This window comes from Schistocerca nitens, chromosome 2, assembly GCF_023898315.1.
Source record: "Schistocerca nitens isolate TAMUIC-IGC-003100 chromosome 2, iqSchNite1.1, whole genome shotgun sequence".
Taxonomy (NCBI): Eukaryota; Metazoa; Arthropoda; class Insecta; order Orthoptera; family Acrididae; genus Schistocerca; species Schistocerca nitens.
In genome coordinates this window covers 1,191,157,983-1,191,184,451 of record NC_064615.1, presented here as the reverse complement: position 1 = coordinate 1,191,184,451, position 26,469 = coordinate 1,191,157,983, and the positions used below count along the sequence as shown (strand labels likewise).

Below are 26,469 nucleotides of genomic sequence, written 5' to 3'. Positions count from 1 at the left end.
CTGCTCCCACCGACTACGTTCCTGCGCTCTTTGCATAGAGTCCTACACGACACACAGCTAGCTGTCTTAGGCCTTCCACGATTTTGTTCTCGTCGTGGGTCTCACGAGCAAACGTGTCCTACCCATCAGCAGTGCTTCGGTTCTACGCGGTCCCTGCACGTGCGAGCCACATTTACTACCTATGCGAGACTTGTTGGTTTACTCTCTGATCGATCTTCGATTGCCACACGAGTTCCTATAGTAACCCGTTTTTCTGCCTCCGCAGCCGTCCGTATCTCTCACTACGCCAGAGACCTACCTCGAGATTGTTCGTTTAAATACTAGCACTTTCTCATCCTCCGTCTTCGTGGTGCTCGAGGTTCGATATAACGTGAGCGGAAGTACTGTTGCACTGCGTTTCACGCTTTACGTTGCAACTACTGCAGAGTGTCCGTGATGTTATTATCCACTTCATCCTGAAGTACGTTCTGGAAGTATCGCTGATCCGCAGTTTTATCTGCCGCTTTATGTAGTAGTTGTTAAAACTCGTCTCAGGCAAATTCAGAGCTCCCGTCTGCAGCGTTGTGCGCTCCGCACCGGTCCTCCGTGCAGCACCGGCACCCCCGCCTTGTCACATTCCTCGCGATCCCTAAGCTGGAGACAGCACACAGATGGCACAATTGTCACATTACTTCCGATACCACTTTTATAAATTTACACGAGCGAGTCTGGGGACAAGATGTTCTCCGACTACATCTCTCACACTTTTGTACGAGCGACAGCAAGTGCTTACGGTCCCGGCAGCCGGTCTCGGGACTCTATCGACGTCTGTCATCGCGCGCGCTTCCTGAGGACTCCAGACGTAGCAACAATACTTCAGAATACGTCCCACCAGCGTCTCGTACACGGTTTCCCTCCCCAAAACCCTTCCGAGGCAGCAATATTTCCCGCATTTGTGATTTCAGAGATTCCAGACGCTCTTCGCATTTTGCATCACTTCGCAGCACTGTTTTCACATTCGCGAGCGGCGCGTGAGCTGCTCGGCTCGCGTCCCCACCAGCCTCTTCCAGTTGCGCGCCCTTCTCACGCGCTGCAGGGAATGCCGACCTCGGGACACTTCGTTCCGCCAGTGTCCAGAGGCCGACACGACGAGCGAGGGACGAGTTGGCTCATTTGTCGCGCAACGCATCGCTACGGAAGGTTCTCGTGGACGACGACGTCAATGTGCTGCAGGCACCGCTCTGCCACTGCATACTCGGCCACCACTCTTACGTGTACGCTTCGCGGGGCAAGTTGGGCCTCTGCCTCATCTCGAAGCTGGTTTCCCAGCAGAGGAGTCAGCTGGGGGGCGCGGGCAGCGCACCAGCCCCCAGCCCCGTCACACTCTCTGTCCTCACGCTGCTCCCTGCCGGAACACCTGTTAGGCACTGTGTGGGATCGAAACGTACGTCATTATCGAGTTGTCTGGTCATACGTTCCCAGAAGCTGTACTTAGTTTAGTTCGTATCGATTAAGTTATTATTGCAATGTGTGTATTTCGATTTAGTTGCAGCGCTCGGGGAAGAAGCCCCCTCGTGGTCGCACCGGAGCTCGAACAGAGGCGCGCCTGCCACTCGGCTCGCCTAGCGCCGCGGCTCCTGGACGGACTGCCACCGGGCGGCGCTCTCTCGGCAACTGCAACTACGTTACACAAATGCTCGGGTAGCGTGCAGAGAGTGATTTGCGATCCCGGAAACGAATGCGCCATGCGCAGTTTATTAGACTCTTCTCCGTGAGGCTCTTCGTGATGTGTGTGACGAGAGTCGGATCCGTAACTACAGGATAGGAGGTGGGAGGCGAGACGCAGTGGCCTGCCGGTCGCTGGAGAGGGAGAGGCAGAGCTCCAGTCTCCGCCCACGGGCGCTCCGTCTCCTGTGGCAAAAAGTAAACCTCGTGACGAGGCCACGGAGGCGACGCGACGGTAGACGGAGGCGACGCGACGCGACGGTCGACCGCCGCGCCGCGCCGCGCCGTCCACCGGCGTTCGTCATCGGATAGGGGGTAAGGTGAGGGGCGCGCGGTCAGCATATCACTGCCCTAGCTGTTGTCGACGTTTCGAAGCCGCCGCGTGTCTGTCGGGCAGCTCGTCAGCCGTCGTCGAGAGGCCGAGTGCAGCACGGTCGAGCCCTCCCACCGAGGGAGAACGCCCCGCAGTACCGGGAATCGCACCCGGGTTGGTCGCACGGAGGTACTTCACGTCGACCACTCGGCTAGTGAGGCGCGTTCCTGAAGGAACACGGTGCTACTAGAGCCGCCTGCTGCCGGATTGGAACTTGCTACCGCTCGTGGGGCTCTCCACGATGGCGCCTAACCTTACACCCCTGCAATAACCAAATAAACGTACGGTACGCCATTATCTACTGAACTGCCCCGAACACACAGCCCACAGGCCAGGCCGCTGGCTTCTAACTTTCACAAGTTTGGGCTGCCGAAGGAAAGAGTGCTTCGTGACCGACACGGAAATGCAAAGGTACTCGGGTCATTACCTTCAATGACATCCTCGTACTTCGTATGAGAGTTACTTTAATAGAAAGGTGTGTCACAAAGAGGGGCAATTTGTAGAAGAATAGCAAAACATTAAATCTGAATTAATTTTGAGCAACAAAAATATTATTACCACAGTTTGTTCCTATTTTATACACTATCGTAGGCCACGACGGATGGTGCCTATGGTTCAAATGGCTCTGAGCACTATGGGACTTAACATCTATGGTCATCAGTCCCCTAGAACTTAGAACTACTTAAACCTAACTAACCTAAGGACAACACACAACACCCAGCCATCACGAGGCAGAGAAAATCCCTGACCCCGCCGGGAATCGAACCCGGGAACCCGGGCGTGGGAAGCGAGAACGCTACCGCACGACCACGAGATGCGGGCGTTGGTGCCTATGAAATAAACATTTCTGAAGTAGGGCCCATACACCGTATCCATCTAGTGAGCACTTTGGCAGGCGACACTTAGTCTAGATCTGCAGGTCGTTTCTCTTCCACTCGATTTGCTTCTTGGGATTCGCTTAGGTTCTGCATCTCCAGGTTCCATCGAAGTCATTTGCGGTATGAGAAAAGAAACTGATTAATGTGGCCCCTGGTCCTGAGAATTCTGACGAGGTGTCGCTTGCTAAATGGAACGAGAGACAACCTGCAGATAGTTGTCTGTATATGGTTGCTTAAACGAAACAGGGCACCACCAGCATATAATTCTGCCACGGTGTGGCCGGTTAAATGGAACCAGACACCACTAGCAGACGGTCTTTGTACCAGCAAAGGTGTACAGTCGACACTGGATATTATTAAAGCAGCGCACTGAAACCATAGTGGTGCAACCGCGGCGTAGTTGCTGTAAGAATTGCAAACCAACCACTGCCACAACCAGACGACTTATTAGACGTCGGTGACAAAGTAAGTGGGTCACGTGGGAACGTTATTAATGCTTTTCGGCAACAGAAGACTGACAACCGTCGGAATAGGTCCAAACTAACGGGTAGATTGTACGAGTATCAGTCTTCACAATTAGAATTTTTCGCTTTGTTTATTTCCAGTATAGCTCGGAACTCGTTTCAGAGCACACAGGACGCACTCTAAATTAGAAAAGACTAAATTGGGTGGTGGTGGTAGTGGCGGTCGTCGTGGTAAGTTCCTATGGGACCAAACTGTTGATGTGATCGGTGCCTAGGTTTAAACACTACTTAAACTAACTTACGCTGAGGACAACACACACACACCCGTGCCCGAGGGAGGACTCGAACATCCGACCGGATGAGCCGCGCGAACCGTGGCAAGGCGCCCAAGACCGCGCGGCGACTAATGTGGCACGTAGTGCAGTACTGCACAGGCGCCTCAGCTCCACACTGTGCTGCTGCCCGAACCACGCCCCAGTTCCTACCGCCCCTCGTCTTCGTCTCCGCCTCCTGCCTGCCTCGGGCAGCGAGGTCTCTCCTCAGTTGGGTCTTCGACCTGCTCGGGATTCTTACGACCTCACGTGCCAAGCGAGCACAAGTCGGCGTGATATCCCTCACGTGGATATCCAGAAACATCAATCGATGCCAAGCAAATAACTGCTCGCATAAGGCCAGATTTGGACCAGTGCGTTGTTGACTGGCTCAATTTGAGAAGCTCTTTATCTCTAGTAAATCATTTTTCTAGAATTGTAATCATTTGTTTGTCTGCATCACATCCACCGACTTCCGTCACAATAAAAGTGGTTCAAATGGCTCTGAGCACTATGGGACTTAACATCTGAGGTCATCAGTCCCCTAGAACTTAGAACTACTTAAACCTAACTAACCTAAGGACATCATACACATCCATGCCCGAGATAGGATTCGAACCTGCGATCGTAGCGGTCGCGCGGTTCCAGACACGGCGGGAGAATTTTCGCTGATAGTTACTCTCTGGGAGTTACTTGAGTGTACTTTCTGTAAGTGTCTGAGAATCCACTGACAACAGATGTCGGAATTGTTTACAGGCGGCAGGGTGAAAGTCTCTGTAAAAGCTGAAAGATCGCGTTCCCGAGATATTCCGTCGTAGGTCTGTGTATGAAGTAAGAGGTCGCGATCGGTGAGCCCTCGGCTGCAGCTGCAGAGGCACAGAAAAAACGTGTTCGTGTTGGATAAGAGTGTGGATTAGGCGGCGGAATCATTTTGGAGCACGCAAGTATCTAACTGCAGAGCTTCTGATGGAAGACCCACAACAATATCGAAATTTCACGAGAATGACAGCAACGAAGATGAAAGTAAAACTCCTTATAAAATCGACCCAAAATTGCCAAGCTATTTACTGTTGTGCGTGAATTGATTACTGTTGAGACAGACTGCTTGTGAGAGTAAGATTTCTAGCATCATGTACGTTTATTCTCTTAAGAATTTTGTAAGTCCCAGCTGCGATGAAATAACATTACACCAAATTTCATCTTGATACCCATACTCCTTAAGAGCCATATAAGTGGAACATCTGATAAATGAAGCATTTGTGGACATACATTAATTTGAACGGCCGGCCGGGGTGCCCGAGCGGTTCTACGCGCTACAGTCTGGAACCGTGCGACCGCTACGGTCGCGTGTTCGAATCTTGCTTCGGGCATGGATGTCTGTGATGTCCCTAGGTTAGTTAGGTTTAAGTAGTTCTAAGTTCTAGGGGACTGATGACCACAGCAGTTAAGTCCCATAGTGCTCAGAGCCATTTGAACCATTTGATCGTTTTTACTTGTAAATTTCTGAAGGTCTGTTCTTTGTTCTTCAACATCCGACATAATAATGTAATCAATAAATGCCACGCCACATAAAATTATGGTTATAGCTGAATTACTTAAATGACAGCTCTTCGAGCTTTAAACGGTTACCTTCAAACACAACTTCACTTCTAGCTCTACGTTAATTAATCTGTATTATAAAACTACTTTGCCTTATTCCTTCAATTGTAGGTAAGTCGAAGAGATAGAAACTGAAAAGTCTGGATCGGTGTGGTAGGGCAGTTGTGCTGACATTGTTACGAAAAAAGAAATTGATACGTTACGCTGTTACCGAGTTAATTAGCATTAAGTTTAGCCAATCAGGCCGTTGGGCGCACAAATTCGAGCTGCCCGCCCGATACAATTAGCGTCAGTTGCTCTCAAAGCGTAGGAGCCGACAGCGCACGAGACTGCTCAACCTTTGTCTCGAGTTCGGCCCTCACTAGCGTCCCACGTCCAGTTTTTGTATCACTCTGCTGTTCAGTCTTAGGAAACCAAAAGAACGCCGAGCGGGGTGGCCGCCCGGTCAAAGGCGCCTTGCCACGGTTCGCGCGATTAGGCGGGAGGTGAGAAAACTTGGGTTTCATGGTCGAGCGGCTGCTCATAAACCACACATCACGCGGCTAAATGCCAAACGACGCCTCGATTGGTGTAAGGAGCGTAAACATTGGACGATTAAACAATGGAAAAACGTTGTCTGGAGTGACGAATCACAGTACACAATGTGGTGATCGGATGGCAGGGTGTGGGTATGGCGAATGTCCGGTGAGCTTCATTTGCCGGCGTGTGTGTAGTGCCAACAGTAAAATTCGGAGGCGGTGGTGATATGGTGTGGTCGTGTTTTTTATGGAGGGGGCTTGCACCCTTTGTTGCCTTTCGCGGCACTATCACAGCACAGGCCTACATTGATGTTTTAAGCACCTTCTTTGCTTTCTACTGTTGAAGAGCAATTCGGGGATGGCGATTGCATCTTTCAACACGATCGAGCACCTGTTCATAATGCACGGCCTGTGGCGGAGTGGTTACACGACAATAACATCCCTGTAATGGGCTTGCCTGCACAGAATCCTGACCTGAATCCTATAGAACACCTTCGGGGTGTTTTGGAACTCCTACTTCGAGCCAGGCCTCTCCGACTCACATCGATACCTCTTCTCAGTGCAGCACTCCGTGAAGAATTGACTGCCATTCCCCCAGAAACCTTCGTATGCCTACGAGAGTGAAAGTTGTCATCAGGACTGAGAGTGACCCAAAACCATATTGACTTCCACCATTAACGATGGAGGGCGCCACGAACTTGTTAGTCAATTTCAGCCAGGTGTCCCCTTATAAAAATCCAATATCAGAGTAAAAGTTGGTACGGTTTCATCATTACTTACATAAATTTACAGAGCACTCATTTCAGCTTCGTGTCTTACATACTAAAGTAAGTTAATTTATCTCGTATTCCCAGTTTTTGACTCAATAAATTGGTTTTCCGTTGATAATTTAAAAAGGAGGTAGCTACATGAAAACATTTACGATATTTTCTTATGATGAAGTGAACCTAATTCCAAAAGTAGAACACACTAACTTCAATATTACGCGCTTTTAAGTTTTCGAGAACACGATTTTTTAACGAACTAATTATCGGATCATGCTGTGGCTTACAACCTTTGATACTGGCTTAGTTTTACATAATCTAGACATGTTTTGTAACAATACTTAAGCTTTTAATTCCACGAAAGATTAATACGCAATGTCTTTGATTTCCATGTTCACGGCATGCCCCAGGCGCTGCTACCTTGACTTTGGACAACCGATGGAGAAAAATCAGTATCTCACTTGTCACATCAGACACGCCGGTAAGCAGTTGCCTATCCGTAAGTTCTATGCAATTCCCAAAAATTCCCGTAAAAATCGCCTTTCAAGTTTTCTGAGGTACGTTTAAATCACCAAAGTAAGACAACATCTTATGATGGGCTCTGCAGCTCACTAGGTTCCTTTGGATAATTGTAATCAGTTAATTAATGGATTACTTGTCTGAATCTTGCTAGGTCTCTTTTCTTTATTTTTTTTACCCCTTACTGGTAACCGCTGTCGGTGTCAGAACCACCCACCTATCCTAGTTCAGGAGATGTAACGTCATAAACAACGAAATGTATGAAAAGCTGACACATCATACATGACGTTTAAATTACTTCTGTGCTACTAACTGTGTTGACAATAAATTTCTCAGACACTATCCACATATGCTGCTAAACGCATCTACAAAATTATATCACGGTACCACACATCGATCAAGAGATATGGCGTCAGAAACATGCAAACTCTATTTGATACATGTTTCACAGACGATATACACATACGCTGCTTAGTGTACCTGCACAAATGGGCTACATCATTTATGACACATAGCTCGAGAGATACCATGTCTTAAATGCTCAGATGGGTGAAAAACTTTTGCATCGTGCACTAAATTTTAATACATTTATTCTTCACTACTAAGATACTCCTATGTCAAGTCAACTTCAGAAAATCCCTTACACCTGCTTTTTACAGATTTGAACTACGAAGTGCAAGTGGCTGTAGGCAAAAACAATAGCTGTAAAGAGGCCTTGCATAACACACATGGAAAATCGCCGTTGTAGACATGCCAAGCAGCTGTATTTCTAAATCGGAATAGTAAGCGTATTTCTTCGTACGACTGTTTCACGATTTCGAAGTTTGTTTTCACAAATATATGGAAATGAAATTTTTTCGACATTACACTAGAAACACAGTTCATGTTTTGTTACCATATCTAATAGAAAACTGGGAAAATGAAAAATCGGCCAATGTCACGTTTATCAGCTATTTAAATATAAAAGTCATAAAATATACACTAATTAAGCTACCTAATTATATTTTTTTGTGAAAATTGCACGTCTTCTTATTTGCATTTATAAATTGAATGCAAAATCCCAGTTTTAATTTCAGATATAAATTTTCAACTATCGATATTTTTAAAAGATTGTAAAGAAATTTGTATAGTTTCTTTAGTTTAAATATTCTTTATTAAAACAAAATTTTTCAAGATAATGGTAATTAATACGTAATTAGAGGCAAGAAGGTACGGATTTTCATAAAAAATTACGATTAGGTATGTTTTAATTGGCATATTTTTGATCAATTTCATATCTAAATGGTGTACGGATTTGAACTGAACGAAACAATGAAAGTAAAAGAAAGGCTGTTGGACGATTCGAACCAGCGGCCGATTCTACGCCCCTGTGCCATTCTTCGACACTACCGAATGAGGAAATGGCCTGTCGTTAAACGTTGCCTTTCTTTTAGAGAATTAAATTTCCTCTGAATCTGCAAAGTCGATTTCCTCGATGATTTTTTTAGAGTTGCGTGTAACTGATTTGGCTGACTGATGTTTGAGTTCTGAACTTGACATGGTAAGAATACATAAAATTTTAAACATCCGACTGCGGTGTCGTTCCGTCGCCAGCTTGCTGCTACTCGGCCGCCGCCACTGCGCCCCCGTGCCAGGTGCAGCGCTGGCGCAGGTGTGGCAGACAGAAAGCACCGGCCACCACTGTCTCGACAAAAGGTAATAAATGTAGCTGTGCTGCGTGCAAACGCCCGGCAAGCGGAGCGAACTCACCGATGTTGACGAGCTTGACGCCGTCGGCGGCGACGGCTGCGAGCGCCGTGGCGACGTTCTCGAGCGCGTGGTGGTGGTTGGCGGGGCGGCGCACCCAGGCGGGCCGCAGCGGCCGCCGCTGCAGCGCCTCCACCAGCAGGCAGAGGCGCGTGCCGTCGCGCAGGTCGGCCGCCAGGTCGCGCACCGGCGGCCCGCCCCCGCCCCCGCCGCCGCCGCGCAGCTGCTCGTTCACCCAGTTGCGGAACGTGTTGGCCTGCAACACCGCCCCCGCTCACTCACTGCTCTCGCAAAAGGTGTATCTCAAAAAGATTTAAACTGAAAACTTGGTACCGTGGAATTCGTTATATTCGTCCCGTTTCTTCATTCCTTTGTATCTCAGTTTCGTATTCCCATTTTAAAAATAATGAAAATAGTTAGTTTATAATATCTGTTTGGCAAAATAATTTTAAATTTCTTCTCCATACCTAGTGTTCAAATAATCACATCTGGCAATGTCGTATAAAACATTTAATTCTACCTCACAAAGTTTTTTTAAACGAATTAGAATTTGCTTCCATTGTTCAGATTTTTATGCAGACACTATTTTTTATAATAAATTCAAAAATTATTCCATACATATTAACAAATTCCTTATCGAACAAAACGAGCAAATTTCATCGCAATCTATGCGAAACGTGTAAAATGAACTCTGCGGTGTCCTTTTCGCGACTAGAGTTTCGGACTCCTTCGACCTTAAGTACACGTGGAGACTGAATTCGTTGAAACGTTTCGATTCGTTCGCTCGGACTGTCACTGACTGTGGGTTTTCTCTCCTAGGTCCCCAAAATCTATGAGGTTCGAGTTTCGTACACAGTAGTCGATCAATTTTTTATCAGATTTTCCGTCGTACGTTGGAGAATCTATTCCGTTGCCTGTAATGGTTTCAAAATCAAGTACACCATTAAGCACAATTTCGATGCACTTAACAACCGTCAATACAAACGTTAATTTCGGTACCCGTATTACGAATATTGAGATTATTCTTATTTTTCTCATTCCTGGGAAAAGAAAACATTGATAGCTCTAAATATTGTTCACTTTTGAGAATAAAAAAATATTAATTAATTTCTAAAATAACTCTTGCAATAACACTGACAAAGTCAATTATCATTTTCATCTGCTATAGTTATTTCTAAATAGTGAACAGTATCAAAAATTGGAATAAATATCACATAATGTGGTTCACGATTTACAGGCGTGTCAAATTCGACTTTAGACTGAAATGGAGCAAGAAAATTAGTTTCACAGGGAAAATAACCACCATGTTTTACAAACATACCATCAGCTAAACTAAAATTATTGTTCATTAATTTAAATGGTAAAATTTCTCGAATATTATTACTAACGTTTTTCCATTAGCTGCAATAACTCGAGTACTAAATCCTAACACGCTTCTGATGCTGTCTTTTACATTCATATATAATTTAACTTCGCTTCAACAGGAATTTCTATTGTTTCTCTGTCACAATACAGTTTTCATTTTTTCATGTCACACAGGTACAGTCAGTCTTGTATTGAAAACTGAAGGCTTATCACCCAATTGAAGTAACCTAATCATTTATCATTAAAAAATTATTACTAATTACATAAAAATGGATTAGGATTATAAGGTAATAATTCCAGAGAAGATATGAGCACATTAACATGGTAAACTTTTACCTATTTAAATTTGATGGGCAATAAATGGGACAAGTATATGTGGAAAAACAACATCAATACATATTAGCTGCAGGATAGTTAAATTGGAATAAAATCAATCATTTATATATTTGATAAACTGCCTATTGGCTTCTGTCTCGGGTTCTTCGGCCGACGTTCATCTAATGATTTTTCTGACGTTTCGCCAGCACGAGTGGCTGGCATTGTCAAAGCTTCACCCTCCTTTGCCGGTGGTGAACTGGAGGCGAGCTCGCGGCCGCAGACTATATGTACCTGGCGCGCCAACGTCCGAGGGCTTCTCCGCGGTCATTTCCGGTGCGGTTCTCCTCTTGCTACCTGCGACGGTCGTTCGCTGCAGTACGGGAAGCCAGGATCCGTTTACCTTAAGGCTTTCCTCTTTCTTGTTGAAACTGTTGGCGTGTTTTTGGATTTCTACAGCTTCTCTGAACAAGCGCGTGTGATAGTGCTTCTCTACAGCCAGAACTTCCGTGTCGGCGAATTTTATTACATGGTCGGTCTCATTCAGTGCGTGCTCTGCCACGGCCGATTTCTCCACCTGCCCCAACCTGCAATGTCGCTTATGCTCTTTGATCCTGGTGTTAATGGATCGTCCAGTCATTCCGACAAAAACTTTTCCGCATGTGCAAGGTATACGGTATATTCCCGACATTGCAAGTGGGTCTCTTTTCTCCTTCGCCGACCTAAGACACTCTTTGATCTTCCTTGTCGGTTTGAAAATCGTCTTTACGCCGTGTTTGCGCAATATACGCACTGAATGAGACCGACCACGTAATAAAATTCGCCGACACGGTAGTTCTGGCTGTAGAGAAGCACTATCACACGCGCTTGTTCAGAGAAGCTGTAGAAATCCAAAAACACGCCAACAGTTTCAACAAGAAAGAGGAAAGCCTTAAGGTAAACGGATCCTGGCTTCCCGTACTGCAGCGAACGACCGTCGCAGGTAGCAAGAGGAGAACCGCACCGGAAATGACCGCGGAGAAGCCCTCGGACGTTGGCGCGCCAGGTACATATAGTCTGCGGCCGCGAGCTCGCCTCCAGTTCACCACCGGCAATGGAGGGTGAAGCTTTGATGCCAGCCACTCGTGCTGGCGAAACGTCAGAAAAATCATTAGATGAACGTCGGCCGAAGAACCCGAGACAGAAGCCAATAGGCAGTTTATCAACAAGTGGCCACGAAAGCCTTAACAATTTTGCATTTATATATTTGTTCTAAGAGTTTAGATCAACCACATCATCATGAATTTGTAAAAATGTACAAAAAAGTTAGAGAGAATATTGTTATTTTAACAGATAATAGTGATGCATTTATTCTGTTAGATGAGTGTGAAGATATTTCAGTTGTTTTACTTGATGATTTTAATCCTGAAGATCACACATAAGATAAAGACTATTGTAGAAGTAGACATGTATAAAAAAGTTAGAGAGAATATTGTTATTTTAACAGATAATAGTGATGCATTTATTCTGTTAGATGAGTGTGAAGATATTTCAGTTGTTTTACTTGATGATTTTAATCCTGAAGATCACACATAAGATAAAGACTATTGTAGAAGTAGACATAAATTAACAGATTTTTTCTTTGTCTCAGACATATTTAAACATACTTAAACAGTCAGAGAAAATTTCACTTATTTAAATATATTTAGACAAGATGACAAATTTAAATCATCTATACCATGGGTTTATTGGAAGAGAATTTACGTTTGATGATTTTAAAAACATATGCATTAAATGTTGGAATGAGTATCAGTTAACATTTTTTACAATATACATGTCAAGAAAGTCTAATGATAGCATAGACAAAAACAAAATTAAAGATTTTTAACAACATAAAAATAAACATAAATCTTAAACACATATTCTGAACATGTTAAATATGAACACTAAACACAATAAACATGAAAGCTAAACATGTTAAACATGAACACTGAACATGTTACCATAACTTTCAGAAATAAATTATTAATGTTTTTTATCTTAAATATTGTCAAAATATAATGTGCACAATCCAGAAGATGTTAAAGAATCTAGACATACAGAAAGAAAAAGGAAGACCTAAGAAAATGGAACTAAGAAAAATGGAAGTAACAACTCAGTACAAAATATGAGGAATATAGAAAAGAAGATCAAGCTGTTATTGGTACATCTGAACTAGTAAAACAAGAAATCGAAGGGTCATGTGAAAATGTGTCAAAATCTTTTCAAGTAAGGCAAGATGCCGAAAATCCGATGGTTCCATATTATCACTATTTACATGAATTTCATCACATACCACCAATTAAACCTTACAATGATCCAAAGTTTTACTATAAATTAACTGAATCGGAAATATAAGTCCATTGAAAAGATATGAATATGAGGTTAAAAATAAAAAAGAATAAAATGTTAAAAAATAAACATAAGTGATAGAATGACAAAGTATGTTACTGGATTATGATCACTGTAGTCCTGGACCAAACTTAGAAGAAAGATTAGTTAGAGGAGATCAATGTATAAATCCATTAGATGAAGTATGCAAAAAGTATGATATGGTATACAGACATCACAGAGATCTAGAATCTAGACAAAACTAAAAAAAATTAAAATAAATTCCCTAATGTACAGTTAAATAGTATTGATAATTATTTACTGATTCACAAAAAAGAAAGAGTGACAGAAACATAATTTTCAAGCATTTGACAAGTTATACGTTTTATGAAAATTACAATTGTATATTTAAGATAAAAGAAGTATCAGAACACAGAAATTTGCAGGAGATTTTTTCCAGCTTTTTAGCAGCTTTACAAGCAATTGGTTCATTAGGTGGTGGAGTGGCAGCTATAGCAAAGTCAGTTGACATCAGACAATTTAATGATACAAATTAGCAGAACAAAAAGGACATAACATAGCATTAGAAGAAAGGGTTCAGGTTTAAAAAAAATATGTAACAGATAATTAATATCTATCCTAAAGCATTAAGTTATTTTGCTACAGAAAAACTAAAAATTTAACATTTTCATGGCACTTTTATGATTGATGAATTATCTAATAACCCAAAAAATTTTGAATGTGGAGTAGTCAATTTATATTCTTTGAATCATATTACTACACATTGGAATGGTTACTATAAACATAATCTGCAATAATAGTTTTTGATTCATTTAACAGTAACATACCGAAAGAATTAGTTAATTATTTTGGAAAAGGATCCATACTATAACACAGAGAGAATACAAGGTTTTTATGAATTAATATGTGGTCACTTGTGTGTATTTGTTCCAAAGCTAATGGCAGATACATATAAGTTAAATAACATTTAATGATTTAATGGTGTATCAATCATGTAATATTCCCAAAAATGTTGTAATAAATAGAAATTTTTTGGAATAAAGTAAACTTGCAAACCACTGGAATAATAAAATTTGGAGAATGAGAAGAAAATAAAAATGAGATTAGAAATAGAGGATACCCAAAAATTTTAAAAAGTTTGTGAAACAATTTTGTAGTGGACTGAGTAACACTTTTCAGCTAACGAAAAGTTATATTGATTTTGACGGTGGAAGATTAATAAATGTAAATGATCCAACTGTTGGAAAAGATGTTGCTAACTAAGGGCATTTACAAAATAAGTAAGTGCTACAGGATCCAAATATACAAGTATTGTAATATCTCTAATTACCTTACTAAAAAGGGGATTGTAAAAGTTTTAACAGATTATTTCTAAATGTCAGATTTAACTCCATACATAAGACAATATACCAGTCTTCAAAACAGAATGTTTGATGAACTGAAACTGAAATTTAATTTTGCTACTGGTGTTGAAGTAGTGAATCATATGTTTCATTCTCAATTAAAGCCCACAAGAATTATTTTTAGAGCCAATGTAAATGATGACTTATCACCTAATGATTTTAAGATATTGTTAAAAAGATATAGCCTAAATATTCGAAATTAAAAGGAAAGATATAAGTAGTATATCTTTAAATCAATCAGTTACAACTGTATCTATTTCAGGCGAATTGCTCATGTATGGTGAACTGATGATGATAGACTGGAATTATAATTAAATTTTTAATCTATATTAATGGAGAACCACATTTGGTGTTTGAAGTGCAAAAAGTTTATCGAAAAATATTTTACTCAAAATGTAATAATTAAAACTGGAACACAGAAAACTGAAGGTATTTGGACAATTTGTTAAACTAAGAAAATTAAATTTAGTGAATGTATGTGGAGAAGAGTTAATGAACTACACAAGCCAATGAGAACAATTTTTTAAACAAAAAATGTTGTTTTGGTTGGTATAGACGATTTAGGGTAAGTAGATTTAGCAGAAGTGGATTCTAGAAACTGAAAATAAAAATAAATAAAGGTTATAAATATTTATTAACTGTAAATGGTGTTTTTTTCCAAATTTTCTCAGGCTATTTCAGTTAAACATAAAGCAGGTGAGAGGCTTTTAAAAAAATTTAGTTGCAAAAACTCTGATAAAACTTCCAGCAGAGTTGGAAACGAATTTTACAAATATCTGGATAAAATTTACTTCTTCAAGTTGATTACAAGTGGCTTGATTTAGTTAAAAAATGATTTATGAATATAATAATACAAAACATTCGCCAACGAAGATGAACCCTACAGAGATAAATGTGCAAAATTTGAAGCAACTAAAACGGTATCAAATGTTGATAAACCTAAATTTGGAAAAGGAGATAAAATTAGAACCAGTAAGAAATTTTTGAGAAAGATTATACAACCAATTGGTCAATAGAAATATTTGAAATATACGATATAGTGTTATCTAATCAAAATGCATATAAATTAAAAGATGAACCCAAAAAATGAAATTGGTAGTCCAGTGTCTGTCTCCACATCTCACAAGTGACGAGGAAGTAGAAGGGGAGGAGTAACTCTTCATGTTCATCTGGCTCCAGATGGTAGCTACTCTTAAGGGCCACTGCCTAAGGTTACTAGTGAAAACTGGTCAATGGTCTCAACGGCAGAGGAGGAAACTCAAATTCCCAATGGCAGACAGAGCAGAAGTACTACCACCAGGACTCAAAACTTTGCATTTTCTTGTGGCCCTTGGACTATTCCCAAAATAACTTTTGTCAATCATGGAAGTGCATGATGTAAACTACTTTACCCCAACTGGATGAGCCACTGTACATCAGCAGACATTCAGATTCTGGGAAGTCTGCAACACAAGTCAGAGTCTGTTGGAACGTCATCCAAATTTCAACATAGAAAACCAACATCCTTAGCAACTTTTAATGTAAACTCACTGCTGAAGACTGGAAAACTAAAACATCTTACAGATACAAAAAAAAAGAACTACAACACACTCACAGCAGCCATTCAAGAAACGCAATACAGACATCATAGACTCTGAAGGTTTCGGCATATACAAAGGGAAAGTAGGGCTGACAGTGATGAAAACTGTACCACATCTTGGAACAGCCTTTATAATCGATAAAACTTCTTGAATTCAATAGTTGACTTTCATCTGCCAACAGAACGACTCTCAAGTCTCACATTAACAAGTACAAACAAAATCTACACAATCATAAATGCCCCTGCACCTATAAATGAAGATAACAAGAAAAACAAAGCAAAAGTGGAAGCCTTTTGAAATCAACTAGATGATGTTATTCAAAAAATTCTGAATAAAAAATCACCATTCTTCTTGGAGACTTTAATACACAGATTGGTAGTGAACAAAAATTTAAAAAAAGTTCTTGAGGTTATCCTGTCCACAAAAGAACAAACAGAAATGGCACTAGGCTAATAGAAATTTACCAAGAGCAGGGCTTGTCTGTAAGGGGAGCGACTGTTAAAACTAAAGTGCGACTTCTGACTGGTTTCGAATACTTAAAAGAATCTTGTCAAGCACACCACCTAATTTTTAAATCAACAGCTCTCAAAAAAACTACCACAAAAACAAAGATGTGGACATCCCAAACACCAACCTAGGAGAATTTCAACTTGATCATGTGGAATCAAGAAAATTTCACGCAAAGAAATCCTGACTGTTAGGATATTCAGTGGTGCAAACTTGGATTCGGTCCACTTTCCCTCTAAAATTAAGTTCAAAATCATCACAAACAGGAACCGCAGCATGAAATTAAAACAAGGGTCGAAAGTACAGCACCAAAAATTAAATAAATAAATAATCAGATGAATTCATAAAAGCAAGAGAAACAATTCAGACCTAAAGTTGGGAAGATATCAAGGAAAATCTCATTACTACAGCCGAATGGATAGCACCCAAATAAAAAACAAAAAACATGTCTGGTGGTCACTAGATTCTGATGACCTCATTGACACGAGAAAACAGACATGGCAAAACTGACATTTACAGAAAACAGAAGAAAGCAGATTAAATTTCATCAGAGTTAGAAAACTGGACATAAAAGTATTAAAAGGATTACGAAGACTCACAAGAACACAACTCCTCTCCAAACTGATGAAGAATTTACTAAAAACAATACAAGAAACTATTACAGAACGTTCAAACAAACGTTATCAAGATAGGAGAGCCCCCACTCTCCAGTTTCGAGATGTAAATAACTACTTTCACTAGCTCCTAAATTGTAAACCCATCCTTGAAAAACTTGAATCCAACCTGAATAAGAGCGAGTAGCCAGATTTAGAACCACCCACGATTGAAGAACTGCAAAAGATAATTTCATAACTGAAAAACAACAAAGTATTGGGAGAAAACCAAATATTGACCGAACTATGGAAAAGAGCTGACAAAAAAGCAATTACATCCCTTCAATGTGTTTTCAATAAAATCTGGAAAGATGAAGAAATCCCTGCAGAATGGAGAACAGCTGTCATCCACAAGAAAGGCTTAAAGACAGACCCCAATAGCTATCAGGGAATATCATTGCTGGATATAACATACAAGAAGTCCTTTTGAACAGAGCAGACCCGCAATTGGACCAGAAAATTGGAGATACAGGGGAGTCTTTGGAAAGAATAGGTCATGCTTAGAACAAATTCTAAACCTCAAAAACATTATGACATACCAAAAATCAAGGGCAAAGACAAATGTAATCTTCTTCAATGATTTCAAAAAAATCACATCAATCGATGGTCAGAGAATCTCTATCACCAGTCCTAGAAGAAAAGGGTTTCTATAAGAGAACAATATCACAAAAATGACTCTTACAAATAAATTTTCGAAAGTTAAATTCATGGTTGAACTATCAGAACCCCTCAAAATAAAAACTGCAACAGTGGGATAGGCTCTCACTGTTGCCATTCAATCGTGTGCTTGAGAAAATAATCAGAGAATGGAACACAAATATAAGGAGAGGTGTAAGATTTGGTTGCAAAAAGAAGAACCTTAAAGTATGTCAGGTTGCCCTTGCAGATGACATGGACCCTTTTGCCGAAACAATGGAAAAACAACAGGAGCAAATCCTTGAATTAAAGAAACAAGCAGCTAAAACATATCACCACACATTCTCTTCAAAGAAACTAAAATCATTCCAAACACAAGAACTCACATAAATACCTGAAAGTCCAAGAACAAAAGATTGAAATAGAAAAAGAATTTAAATATCTTTCACAATAGATCAGTTGGAATGCTGGGGGAAGCAAAGCAATGGAATTCAGAAAAAATAAACTTGAACCTTCCAACTAACAAAAGATACATGCAACAATTAAATCCTCTCATGAGGGTCCAAAATTACACACTAAAAGAGAGTGATTAAGCCAGAAGCCCTGTATGGAGCAAAAACACTAACCTTGAAATTCAAAGGCCAAATTGAGGAACTTGAGATACAGGAAAGAAAAATTTTAAAGAAAATCATAGGACCAAAATTCCAAGATAAGATAATATAGATCAAAAATGAAACTCTCTACAGTAAAATCGAAAACCTTTCAGATACAAAGTGATAAAGGATGATAAACTTCTATAAGCATCTTCTCAGAATGAACTGTAACAAATTAACCAAACAAATCTTTCACTTTTTTCGTAACTGCAAAAGAAAACCCAACTGCTTTAAAGAAACAGAAAGACCTAGTAGAACTAAAGATTTCGGAGAAATCACTAATCGATCTAACAGCTAAATTAATTACTAAAGATGAAAATATAGGGTTCCATCTCGGGAGAAGAGAGGAAAGGAACGTCAGAAAGAATAACGAATTACTGCGCCCTGAGAAAAGAACACATGATCCAACACACACCAAAAAAGCATGAAACGAAAGAAGAAACAGAAGATGAAATAAAAGATCATTTTTATGAACATGAGTAACAGAAAACTAATAATCCACATACTGCATGCATATACACTGTTGATAATGTTTTGATAAAGAAATGAGAGAAAGTTTATCACAATGGTTAGAATTTGATAATTCACATAATTGTCAGGTAAATAAAGAGAAAAAATTATCTTTTTAGTTTTATATGGTAATAGAATTTGCTAGGAAAAATTTAAAGTTGTTTGGTACTGATTATAATATTACTTTTGCTGATTGAGTTATTTAATAAGTCGATCTCTATTTTGATATTATAATAAAAGTTAATAAGAAGGACATAATGTCAAGAGTGGACAGAATGCTTTGAGAGTTTTTGCGTTGATTGAATCAAATGCATTTAATACGTTTACTTCATTAGATGTAAAAGAAAATTATTGTGAATGTTATGCAAAATTAAATTATGGAAAAAGTAATTGGCTGATCTCATTTGCAGCATTTAGAAGATCTATTATATGATTAATTAATTATTCTTGTGTGTAACCTTCCAGCATTTCTCTCAAGATCTTGTAAAAAATTACACACCTCTCTCCTACACCCCCCTTCCCCCCGTCTCCTCTTTCCCTCTCCACCCTTCCCTCTCACTCAGTCAGAGCCCGATACGTCGTCATCCATTAAACTAAACAGCCAATCATGCCCCAGTATTTTAGTATTCATTAAAACGAAACAGCTAATCAGGGCTTCCTCATTGGCCCTGCTCGAAAGCGTCCAAATTAAAGGAATTCTGCACCATATACAGATTTATCTGAACGACCTGTATTATTTATCAAAACTATGCAAATATATTGACAGTACTGAGTGGCTCTGAGTACTATAGGACTTAACATCTGAGGTCATCAGTCCCCTAGAACGTCGAACTACTTAAACCTAACTAACCTAAGGACATCACACACATCCATACCCGTGGCAGGATTCGAACCTGCGACGGTAACGGTCGCGTGGTTCCAGACTGAAGCGCCTAGAACCGCTCGGCCACAAAGGGACAGTACTGATGTAATTTATAATATTTCTTTATCTGTATTATTTATCGAAAATAAATATGTGCAAAAAAAATTATGGAGGGCAAATACACTCCTGGAAATGGAAAAAAGAACACATTGACACCGGTGTGTCAGACCCACCATACTTGCTCCGGACACTGCGAGAGGGCTGTACAAGCAATGATCACACGCACGGCACAGCGGACACACCAGGAACCGCGGTGTTGGCCGTCGAATGGCGCTAGCTGCGCAGCATTTGTGCACCGCCGCCGTCAGTGTCAGCCAGTTTGCCGTGGCATACGGAGCTCCATCGCAGTCTTTAACACTGGTAGCATGCCGCGACAGCGTGGACGTGAACCGTATGTGCAGCTGACGGACTTTGAGCGAGGGCGTATAGTGGGCATGCGGGAGGCCGGGTGGACGTACCGCCGAATTGCTCAACACGTGGGGCGTGAGGTCTCCACAGTACATCGATGTTGTCGCCAGTGGTCGGCGGAAGGTGCACGTGCCCGTCGACCTGGGACCGGACCGCAGCGACGCACGGATGCACGCCAAGACCGTAGGATCCTACGCAGTGCCGTAGGGGACCGCACCGCCACTTCCCAGCAAATTAGGGACACTGTTGCTCCTGGGGTATCGGCGAGGACCATTCGCAACCGTCTCCATGAAGCTGGGCTACGGTCCCGCACACCGTTAGGCCGTCTTCCGCTCACGCCCCAACATCGTGCAGCCCGCCTCCAGTGGTGTCGCGACAGGCGTGAATGGAGGGACGAATGGAGACGTGTCGTCTTCAGCGATGAGAGTCGCTTCTGCCTTGGTGCCAATGATGGTCGTATGCGTGTTTGGCGCCGTGCAGGTGAGCGCCACAATCAGGACTGCATAAGACCGAGGCACACAGGGCCAACACCCGGCATCATGGTGTGGGGAGCGATCTCCTACACTGGCCGTACACCACTGGTGATCGTCGAGGGGACACTGAATAGTGCACGGTACATCCAAACCGTCATCGAACCCATCGTTCTACCATTCCTAGACCGGCAAGGGAACGTGCTGTTCCAACAGGACAATGCACGTCCGCATGTATCCCGTGCCACCCAACGTGCTCTAGAAGGTGTAAGTCAACTACCCTGGCCAGCAAGATCTCCGGATCTGTCCCCCATTGAGCATGTTTGGGACTGGATGAAGCGTCGTCTCACGCGGTCTGCACGTCCAGCACGAACGCTGGTCCAACTGAGGCGCCAGGTGGAAATGGCATGGCAAGCCGTTCCACAGGACTACATCCAGCATCTCTACGATCGTCTCCATGGGAGAATAGCAGTCTGCATTGCTGCGAAAGGTGGATATACACTGTACTAGTGCCGACATTGTGCATGCTCTGTTGCCTGTGTCTATGTGCCTGTGGTTCTGTCAGTGTGATCATGTGATGTATCTGACCCCAGGAATGTGTCAATAAAGTTTCCCCTTCCTGGGACAATGAATTCACGGTGTTCTTATTTCAATTTCCAGGAGTGTATGTATTGTAACGTGTGAAACTGTTTTACAAGCAATTCGCCAAAGTGGTATCCAGTTTCATCCAACCATTGAGTCATACACAGCTATTATTACTGGATGGAAGCCAGTTCATGACCATATAAATAATATTTTCCAGAACATTAGGGCAGTGTTTCCTATTTAATATCTGTTTTTTAATCTATTTGGATATCATGTGAATGTTTTGGAGGATTGCATTGGTGAAAGAGAGAATTGAGAAATGCAAAATGACTGAGACAAATCCACAGAGACGAGGCAAAATTAGACATTTGTTTGGAGTGTATATCACCCTTTGACTTTCTTGAGCTTCTTACAACACAAACACACAGATGCACTACATCACCTGGCACATATGAAGAGCTCCCGAAAGGCTTGCAAAAAGAAGATTTCAATAAACCCAATAAACACAATAAATAATCACAAAAAAGAGGCCAAATTTGCAGCATAATAAAGTTCCTTGTAAAGCAGTATTTCTGTCAAAAGTGTTGACATGTGCTCTTATCACGGTACTGTTATTATGAGCCAGTTGGATGGGATTTAAAAAAAGTACATCATTCTCTTCAAAAACTTCAATTTCTCCCATATTTCCTATATATTAATGAATATTTAATGAAGAATAATGAGTCTCAGTAGAATGAACATCAAAGAGATAGCCTGAATAAATAATGAATCAGTATGTATGGTGCTGCCATAACTGCTACTTCTTCCCCTATCTCCAGATAAATGATAGCTGACCTGCAGATCTTCTGTCTCTGTGAGCATCAAGGCATCAGAGATTTTGCAAATTTTTCAATAAAACAAAAGTATTTATTCATGTTTATTATATCGAGATACTTATACATTTTGATATATCTGAGAGCTGCATATAATCCTTGATGTGTAAGGAAGATATTTACAAATTAAGATTGGATAAGGCATGTTTTGGAACTAAAGACTGGATAAGGCGTGTTTTGGATCTCAACATTGGATAAGGAGGGTTTTGGAAGTGTCATCATGGATAAGGGCAGGTTTTGCAAATATAGCTAAAACTTAATAATGATAATTTTCGTCATTAATTGGGATTATTATCGACGTTCTTTCATTATGTTATTTGAAATCACAAGGTATTTCAATTGTATATAAAAAAATGAAATGCCAATAATTAAACTCAGTATCAATCATAATGTAACGAAATTTTCCAAAAACGTCAAGTAAATGTTGCACGATACACATTACTTTTCTACAGATTTTTAAAAGCGTAATAATGTGTATCCAGAAAATAATCTAAGTGCTTATTTAACAGCAAATCATTTATATTCTGAAGTCAGTGTCTTCTTCATCACCACATTCATTTTCCCCTTCATCTAGCTGTTCAGCGAAATCTTCATTCTCTGCATGTTCGTTTTTTCTCAGGCTGGAATACCAGATGAGGTCGTCATTACTTTGGCACGCTTTTACAAACCGTTTCGAAAGTAGTTTATCGATATTCTTTAATTTTTCCGGTTTTAGAGGCACACCTTTCGGGAGTGTACTGAAGGTAATACTTTCAGTTTTCTGATGTTTCCTCAAGAGAGAACAGAAAGCACCACTGACCCATCTATAATTGGCCTCATCTCTAACTAAAACCGCAGGCGTGCCTTTCTTGAAGATAAATCTTTTACACTGGTGTAGTCGAAAATGCCATCCACTTTGAGGTTTATTTATTTCAGATACACAATGTTTCCAGTTTTGTACGGGGAAATCACTTCTGAGCGTAAGAACAGTGCTTTTACCTCAAACAGTTCAGTATATTCCGCAGGATTCACAATGATATTTCTTCTCTGCACCTTTTCCTCTATTCTTCCAAATACACTGTCTGGATGCAGGAAAGAATGTCCAACAACAGGAAACGTTAAATATACTTCCTGATTGTTACTGCGAGATTCAAGCTGCAACCAAAAACACAGTATTCCGACCATTGGAGAATTTTTATTTTGGCTGGGGAATCCGTCTGCATACAGTTCAACAGTTGTAACCTCTCATAGATTAGAATGGTTCAGGTGGTAGTGCAAAGCAGAAACAGTTTCACTGCACCCTTTGGGGCGTTCATGTACGAACCAGTTATAGATCGTAACCGTTTCTTTCTTCTGAGGATATTTTGACCCACCTCAGCAGATTGTAGGGTTATGTGAATATAACTGCCTGGAGTAATACGCTGCTTGATCTGGTAACGTGGGCAAGACCATATTCTTCTGACAGTCGAAAGAAAATTTGATCACCGCTGACTTTTCTTTCTGTAACAGGGCTTTAAAAGCATCCGCTTTGACCGTATGCACACGAAATTGTGTCACTGCAAATAACTTTTCTTTCGATGATAGGTGGGCTGACTGCATTTTCAGGGCGAGGAACTGACATTCAGAACATACATCAGTAGCTGGTGTCTTGAAACTAATACTGTAATCAGTCACAGAAACTTTTCTGGAATAATCGTATTTCATTTTCATTTCCAGGAGGACTCCTGAATTATAACTTCGCAATAATTTGCGAATATTTAGTACCGTAGGCAAGTACAATCTCGTGGATTTGCGTCTACAGTAGTGAGAATCGACTGGCTGTAGTTTTTAAATGAAGACTTTAACCTCGTCTCGTATTTTGGGATACTTGGGAAATATCGTGTCACCTCCTCTAACCAACTTCACTAGTTTTTCTATGGGAAGACTGAGATAGACAAAAGGCTGCGTTGAAGCAAAATAGAGGTAAGCGTGTTTACCTCTTCCGTTTAGCTGCCTTCTTTTTCCATCTTGAAGGATCTCTTGCCTTCTTCCTTCTATTTATGCCTAATCTCCAATACACTTCCATTTTCCATTACTACAGAAAATAAGGTACATTGCTTTACTGAAACTCGAAACACCACTGTTACGTCTTACAAACACGTGCATGTGAGAAACTGGCACGAAATAATCGGGAACAGTATTGCCAAGTGTTTCAAAGAATACATAGTGGACTCGGCACTTCATAAACATCATACTAACGTTTACTTCATACAGTATTATTTGAGATACATTCCAGTTGTGGTACCACATGTTTGGATAAGGTGGATTTTGGAAACAACATCTTAGGATAATGCGGGTTTTACAAATGTCACCTGAATTTGTGCTATATTTACATGGGGAAAAAGCGTGTTTAGGACCAGTTTTCTTGTTGGAAAAGATACCAAATAACATGAGCTGTAGAGATAAGGCCGTAACTCAATTTTCATAAAAACTGGATAACGCGGATTTTGGAACCGTGCGCCTCATATATATATAGGATGAATCAGAACTCCACACACAAACTTTCAGAGGTGGTAGTATGGGCGAAAACAAGAAAAGAAAAATTACCAATAAATGTGGGCTCTAAAGTGTATACCGAAGAGGTACGAGTAACTGTTCATTTTCGCTGCTGTGAAACATGTCTTCTACTAAACAAATGCTTCTAGGCTCTTAAGGTAAGGGTTTTAGAGACGCCCAAGTTTACTAGACTTTTTTCTGGTCTGTACTACTTCGTCCAAAAGTATGGAAAACAAATAACTTGCAGTAGAAGATGAACAAGTGCTCATAGCTTTTAAGGTATGTACTTTGCAGTTTATGTTTGCTAGACTCTCTTGTTTTGGTCCATATTACCAACTCTAAAAATGTGTCGGTGGAGATCTGGTTGGCCTTACAGGGTGAATCATCTAAAATTTGCACCGCAATACTGAGGAAATGAAAAGTATTATTGATGTGCTCTTTACACAGAATGGATTCGTAATCAGGCGCTCATATTGTTAGCGAATCACCAGTCTGTAACAATGCTTAGAAAGTGTATTTTTAATAACTTGAATACAAATTATTAATGTTCCACTATAACATTTATTAGTTCGTTATGAATCAGCACTCGGCTCAGATAATTTAATGTTGAAAAGATAGTCCACACAACCTCACCCCGAGAATTCATAGCTGTATAAAGAATGCTGTACAAAGATATGTGACACTTTATGACTACATCTATACAAAAAAGAAGCATGTTGTAATACCTAAAGAGACACTGAACAAATAAAACTTATATTACACTGTATTCAAATATTAAAAGTATGTGAGTGTGTAAAGCAGAAATGTTCTACAAGTGAGTAATGGCACAGGCTACTATGTCTTATGGACAAACTGGTGAATTGGATGAGAAGACCAAATAAAGGGAGGGGAAAAAAGACGTCTATGAAATGTAGGTATCGAGCAGATATAACAAAATTATTAGCTAATGGTGGGAGGAGTCATAATTGTCTGCTACTTTTAATAGGGATGAGTAGTGTTACTGTGTTTGTTCATTAAGAACCAGGCCAGGATTCTTTGATTGGTGTGGACAGAATTGCAAGTAATGTTAGTTTTCTCCCTTTAGTTCCTTTATGGAGGACATCAAATTTCACATAATATGAATGATATTCACTCAGAGCACATTCAAGAAAGGTGGAATCTTTCTTCTCTATCTCCACCTCCTTTCATGCTCAGTCAGTCTAGTAGTTATAGCCCTACCTGATTGACCCACATATAATTTTCTACACAGATTGCGGGAAATTCTATGCATTCCACTCTATTCAATAGGTGGAATCTTATTTTCACATTAAACAGGAGGTGGGCAACAGTATTCCTAGAACAAAAAGCTGGATACTTCAGTTTCCTGTGAGGTCCCATCCACATAGAGCATGAATATTTTTTGTACAAATACATACTTTTTTAAATGGAGGAATACATATTGATATTAACCAATTAAAAGCAGGGTAAATTAGAATGTCATTCGTGTTTATTGCAGGAGTCTAGTGCGAGTCGTTTACGCGATATCACATTCTGAAACTTCTCACACCGACACTTGTGTAATACCTGTGGAGAATAACACAAGTGCAATTAGTAGTAACGAGACAACTGACGATCTCAGATTGCGTTCAAAATGACCACCAGCAGTGCCAATACATACTTCCATTCTGGTATGGAACAACTGCTAAACACGTGCTAGCATTTCAGCAATGTCCGAGCAGGCTCCATTAATAGTCGTTGCATATCACTGGGTGTAGTTGACATGTTCTTATAGACATCGTAGTCCAGCTTTCCTCACAGAAAAAAGTCTAGAGGTGTCCAATCTGGGGAACA

General features: G+C 40.7%; 1 protein-coding gene and 1 long non-coding RNA gene across 2 annotated transcripts in view; both read right to left on the bottom strand.

The window, feature by feature from the left end:
* The window catches only part of LOC126237535 (filamin-A), a 914,413-nt gene extending 905,407 nt beyond the window's left edge, over positions 1-9,006 (bottom strand). The window contains exon 1 of the mRNA XM_049947718.1: positions 8,880-9,006. The gene's annotated coding sequence lies outside the window, so the exon portion shown is untranslated. The remainder of the gene's footprint in view (positions 1-8,879) is intronic.
* Positions 9,007-9,042: 36 nt separating this feature from the next.
* LOC126237534 (uncharacterized) overlaps positions 9,043-26,469 on the bottom strand; it is a 185,286-nt gene continuing 167,859 nt past the window's right edge. Inside the window, exon 3 of the long non-coding RNA XR_007545096.1 lies at positions 9,043-9,132. This is a non-coding gene — a long non-coding RNA (uncharacterized LOC126237534). The remainder of the gene's footprint in view (positions 9,133-26,469) is intronic.